Source organism: Cebus imitator, unplaced genomic scaffold (assembly GCF_001604975.1).
Source record: "Cebus imitator isolate Cc_AM_T3 unplaced genomic scaffold, Cebus_imitator-1.0 Scaffold32, whole genome shotgun sequence".
In the NCBI taxonomy this organism is placed as follows: domain Eukaryota; kingdom Metazoa; phylum Chordata; class Mammalia; order Primates; family Cebidae; genus Cebus; species Cebus imitator.
The window spans coordinates 10,177,544-10,183,517 of record NW_016107347.1 but is presented as its reverse complement, the minus strand read 5'-3'; positions in this window follow the sequence as shown (position 1 = coordinate 10,183,517).

The following is a 5,974-nucleotide window of genomic DNA, read 5'->3' as shown; positions in this document are numbered from 1 at the left end:
AATGGCGCGATCTTGGCTCATCACAACCTCTGCCTCCTGGGTTCAGGCAATTCTCCTGCCTCAGCCTCCTGAGTAGCTGGGATTACAGGCACGCGCCACCAGGCCCAGCTGAGTTTTTGTATTTTTAGTAGAGACGGGGTTTCACCATGTTGACCAGGATGGTCTCGATCTCTTGACCTCGTGATCCACCTGCCTAGGCCTCCCAAAGTGCTGGGATTACAGGCGTGAGCCACCGCGCCCGGCAAGATGAAAATTTTTATGTTCTGTGTTTGATATGGTTTGGCTGTGCCCCCACCCAAATCTCAACTTGAATTGTATCTCCTAGAATTCCCACGTGTTGTGGGAGGGACCCAGGGAGAGGTAATTGAATCATGGGGGCCGGTCTTTCCCATACTGTTCTTGTCAGAGTGAAGATCTGATGGGTTTATCAGGGGTTTCCAATTTTGCTTCTTCGTCATTTTCTCTTTCTGCTGCCATGTAAGAAGAACGTTTCACCTCCTGCCAAGATTCTGAGGCCTCCCCAGCCATAGGGAGCTGTAAGTCCAACTAAACCTCTTTTTGCTTCCAGTTTTGGATGTGTCTTTATCAGCAGCGTGAAAACAAACTAATAAAGTGTTTTATCACTTTTTAAATTTTTCACTCTGTCCTCCAAGCTGAGTGCAGTGGTGCAGTCATGGCTCACTGCAGTCTTGACCTCCAGGGTATAAGCAATCTTCCCACTGCAGCCTCTCAAGTAGCTGGGACTACAGGTATGCACCACCATGCCCAGCTAATTTTTATTTTTTGTAGAGACTGGTTGCTATGTTGCCGAGGCTGGTCTCAAACTCCTGGACTGAAGCCATTTTGCCTCAGCCTTCCAAAGTCCTGGGATTATAGGCATGAGCCATTCACAACACCTATAATTTTTTTAAAGCCTGCTGAAGCTAGGCATGGTGGTGGGCACCTGCAGTCTTGGCTACTTGTAAGGGTCAAGCAGGAGGATCAATTGAGTCTAGAAGTTCGAGGCCAGCCTGAGCAACATAGCAAGAGTCTGAAAATAAATAAATAAAAGTATAAATATATACACACACACACACACATATAATTATATGCATAATAAAAAACTTAAAGCCAGATGGATTATTCATGTATATATATATATCTTGGTCTCCCAAATATATTTCATATATTTGTTGATAATTTATCCCTTGCTTATTTCTAAAATCATAGCTAAGACATTTTAAAATAAAATAGAACAGCTTAAGATTAAAGATCAGCTGAGGAAAAGGCAGATTACACTTAAATGTCAAATTCCAATTTAGAGCTTCCTGGCGGTAACATTCTGTCTCAAAGAAACCAGGAGAAAACTTTTTCATGTTACTAAAATCTAAGATAAATTTATCACTTGACCCTTTAAGGAAAACAATACCTTCATTAGGGATTTTGTAAAAGATAAAATTACCTAATAAATGTTTAGTGTGCCATACGTGAAGTGCTTTAAATGTGATATTGCATTTAACCACATGATAAAGCTGTCCCATTCTAGGAAACACTGGAAGGAAACAAGATTTGGAGATTATAAGCATTTTGCTTATGATGAATACTGCTGGTTGTCTTCCCAATAATCACGTCTGTCCTCTACCTTCTTCCTTGTAAAAGAATTGGGATTTTGTTCATTCTCTTCCCCCTGTATTCCCAGACGCTAAATCTTCATTAGTTTAAACCAGTCTTGGTTATTGCAGTTACCCCAGCATTTGCTCTGGGCCTGAGGCTGGGGTATATACTGACCTCATGAATTGTAAAAGACTCTTCTGGGTGGTGGCTTCTTTGCCCTTAAAAGGGGCACTTCTTGGCTGGGCCCTGTGGCTCACGCCTGTAATCCAGCACTTTGGGAGACTAAGGTGGGTGGATCATGAGGTCAAGAGTTCGAGACCAGCCTGGCCAACATGGTGAAACTCTGTCTCTACTAAAAATACAAAAGTTTCCTGGGCATGGTGGCACATGCCTGTAATCCCAGTTACTCGGGCAGCTGAGGCAGGCAAATCACTTGACCTGGGAGGCGGAGGTTGCAATGAGCCAAGATCTCACCACTAAACTCCAGCCTGGGTGACAGAGCGAGACTCTGTCTCAAAAAAAAGAAAGAAAGAAAAAAAAGGACACTTCTTATCAAAGGAAATATTTATTTTTTACAGACACTTCTTTTTTAAAAAATTATTTTTTGAGACAGAGTTTCACTTTGTCACCCAGGCTGTAGTGCAGTAGTGAGATCTTGGCTCACTGCAACCTCCGCCTCCAAGGTCAAGCAATTCTCCTGCCTCAGCCTCCTGAGTATCTGGGATTTACGAGTATCTGGGATTACGGGTGCCTGCCACCACACCCAGTTAATTTTTTTGTATTTTTAGTAAAGACGAGGTTTCACCATGTTGCCCAGACTAGTCTCAAACTCCTGATCTTAGGTAGTCTGCCTGCTTCTGCCTCCCAAAGTACTGGGATTATAGGTGCAAGCCACCAGGCCCAGCCTAAAAGGGCACTTCTTTTTGAGGTGATGAAAATCTTCTGAAATTAGATTATGGTGATGGTTTTACAACTCTGTGAAGACACTAAAGACCATTGAATTGCACACTTTAAAAGGGTGAATTTGGCTGGGCATGGTGGCTCACTCCTGTAATCCCAGCAGTTTGGGAGGCCAACGTGGGTGGATCGTCTGAAGTCAGGAGTTTGAAACCAGCCTGACTTACTTGGTGAAACCAGTCTCTACTAAAAATACAAAAATTAGCCAGGTATGACAGGTGCCTGTATTCCCAGCTACTCAGGAGGCTGAGGCAGGAGAATCACTTGAACCCAGGAGGCAGAGGTTGCAGTGAGCCACGATTGTGCCATTGCACTCTAGCCTGGGTGACAGAGCGAGACTCCGTCTCAACAAAAAAAAAAAAAGAAAAAGAAAAAACAACAGGGTGAATTTGCCCCAGCACAGTGACTCACACCTATAATCCCAACACTTTGGAAGGCCAAGGTGGGAGGATCAGTTGAGCCCAGGAGTTCAAGACCAGCCTGGGCAACCTAGCGAGACCCTGTCTCTACAAAAATTTTAAAAATCAGCTAGGTGTAGTGGCTTGCACCTGTAGTCCCAGCTTCTCAGGAGACTGAGGTGGGAGGTTGGCTTGAGCCTAGGAAGTTGAGGCTGCAGTGAAAGACACCTGGGTAACAGTGTAAGACTCTGTCTTTAAATAAAGGTGAGTTTTATTGTATATGACATATCGATAAAGCTGTTATTTAGAAAACACGAATTGAATGTATGATTGGCAAGCCCTGAGCACTGATTCTGAAATCTAGCTGGACATCAGAATTCCAACAGAACTTGCTAAAACTATAAATGGTCAAGCTTTACCACAAGCAATTCTGATTCAGTTGGGAAGGGCTTGGCATTTATGTTTAACAAGCTCCATAAGCTATTCTGATGCCCAGCCAGCTGTGAGAACCATTGGCTTTCCTCCATAAATATCCATTGTCACAGCTACTTTTGGCAGAAACCAGACTGCAATTAATTTAACAGTGTATGTGGGCTCAGGAATCAAGAATACAAATAATCTGCATTAAAGTACCAGAGCAGTTTGTGCAGAAAGCTGAATTCACTTTTTTTTTTTTTTAAGATGGGGTTTCACCATGTTGGCCAGGCTGGTCTTGAACTCCTGACCTCAGGTGATCCACCCACCTTGGCCTCCCAAAGTGCTAGAATTACAGGCATGAGCCACTGCGCCCAGCTTTTTTTTTTTTTTTTTTTCCTGAGACGGAGTCTCACTCTGTAGCCCAGGATGGAGTGCAGTGGCACTGTCTTAACTCACTGCAACCTCTGCTTCCTGGGTTCAAGTGATTCCCCGGCCTCAGCTTTCTGAGTAGCTGGGATTATAGGCGCCCACCACCATGGCGTGGCTAATTTTGTATTTTTAGTAGATACAGGGTTTCACCATGTTGGCCAGGCTAGTCTTGAATTCCTGATCTCAGATGATCTCCTGCCTTGGTCTCCCAAAGTGCTGTGATTACAGGTGTGAGCCACTGTGCCCAGCCTAAATTCACATTCTATCAAAAAAATTCAAGCCTAAAGGAAAGTGATTCTACCTTCCAATGGATAAGTGAGCTATGTTGATTTGTGGGCAAGACCACATTTTTTTCAATCTTAACCTTTGGGACTGCTTGAATGCCTGAAAAATGTAACTTGATACCCTATGCTTTTATGCCAAAGAGAAAGCACAATTATTGTAACCTGGAACTTCATTTTGACTGCCACTGACCAAAATCAACATTTTCCAATCTGCTGGTAGCAATTCATTAGTAAGTCACAAAATATTTTTGTCATGGGTAGTAAATACTATTCTCAGAAATTTTAGTTGCAGTAATTTTTTTTCTCTCTTTGAAACAGGGTCTTGCTCTGTCACCCCGGTTAGAGCACAGTGGCGTGATCATAGCTCACTGTAACCTTGAACTGCTGGCCTCAAGCAATCCTCCCACCTAGTTCTCCCAAAGTGCTGGAATAACAGGCACGAGCCACCATGTCCAGCTTGTTTCAGTAACTCATATGCAAATTATATTCACCAATTTTTTTTTTTTTTTTGAGATGGAGTCTTGCTATATCACCCAGGCTGGAGTGCAGTGATGCGGTCTTGGCTCACTGCAACCTCTGCCTCTCAGGTTCAAGCAATTCTCCTGCCTCAGCCTCTCGAGTAGCTGGGATTACAGGTGCATGGCTGTAATCCACTGTGCTTGGCTAAATTTTGTATTTTTAGTAAAGATGGGGTTTCACCATGTTGGCCAGGTTGGTCTCAAATTCCTGACCTCAGGTCATCTGCCTGCCTCAGCCTCCCAAAGTGCTGGGATTATAGGTGTGAGCCACCACACTCAGCCTATATTCACCAATTTTAAGATGCACATCTTTCCATATTTTAGTATATCTAAATTGGAGTATGTCTTACAATTAACGGCATCTGATAGTTATAACTGGCAGCATTTGTGACTGAAAAACATCTCAGATGGAATGAAATACAGTGTGTGTGTTTCTATTGTGCTGCAATATAAAATATATTTCAGGCCAGGTGTGGTGGCTCACACGTGTAATCCAAGCACTTTGGGAGGCCAAGGTGGGAGGATCACTTGAGCCCAGGAGTTCAAGTCTGCAGTGGGCTGTGATCATACCACTCTGCTCCAGCCGAGGCAACAGAGCAAGACCCAGTCTCTATAAAATAAATGAAAATATGTGTTCCCCCACCCCCTGAGACAGAGTCTTGCTCTGTCTCCCGGGTTGGAGTGCAGGGATCTCAGCTCACTGCAGTTCTCCTGCCTCAGTGTCGTAGCTGGGATTACAAGTGCATGCCACCATGCCCAGCTAATTTTTGTATTTTTAGTAGAGATGGGGTTTCACCATGTTGCCCAGGCTGGTCTTGAACTGACCTGGTGATCCACCTGCCTCCACCTCCCAAAGTGCTGGGATTACAGGCGCAAGCCACCATGCTCTGCCGAAAATTTGAATCTTACTGTGGATCACAGTCAAAGTTTGAAAAAACATAATCTGTTTGAACAGCACTACTTTCTGACAGGAAAACCCCAACAGGTTAGGATCTGTGTATTCCTCAAAGTAAGAATTTTTCTAGGCTGGGCGTGCTGGCTCATGCCTGTAATCCAAGCACTTTGGAGGCCAAGGCAGGTGGATCACCTGAGGTTGGGAGTTCAAGACCAGCCTGACCAACATGGCAAAACCCCGTCTTTAAAAAAAAATTTTGGCCAGGCACGGTGGCTCATGCCTGTAATCCCAGCACTTTGGGAGGCCGAGGCGGGTGGATCATGAGGTCAAGAGATCTAGACCATCCTGGTCAACATGGTGAAACCCCGTGTCTACTAAAAATACAAAAAATTAGCTGGGCATGGTGGCGCGTGCCTGTAATCCCAGCTACTCAGGAGGCTGAGGCAGGAGAATTGCCTGAACCCAGGAGGCGGAGGTTGCGGT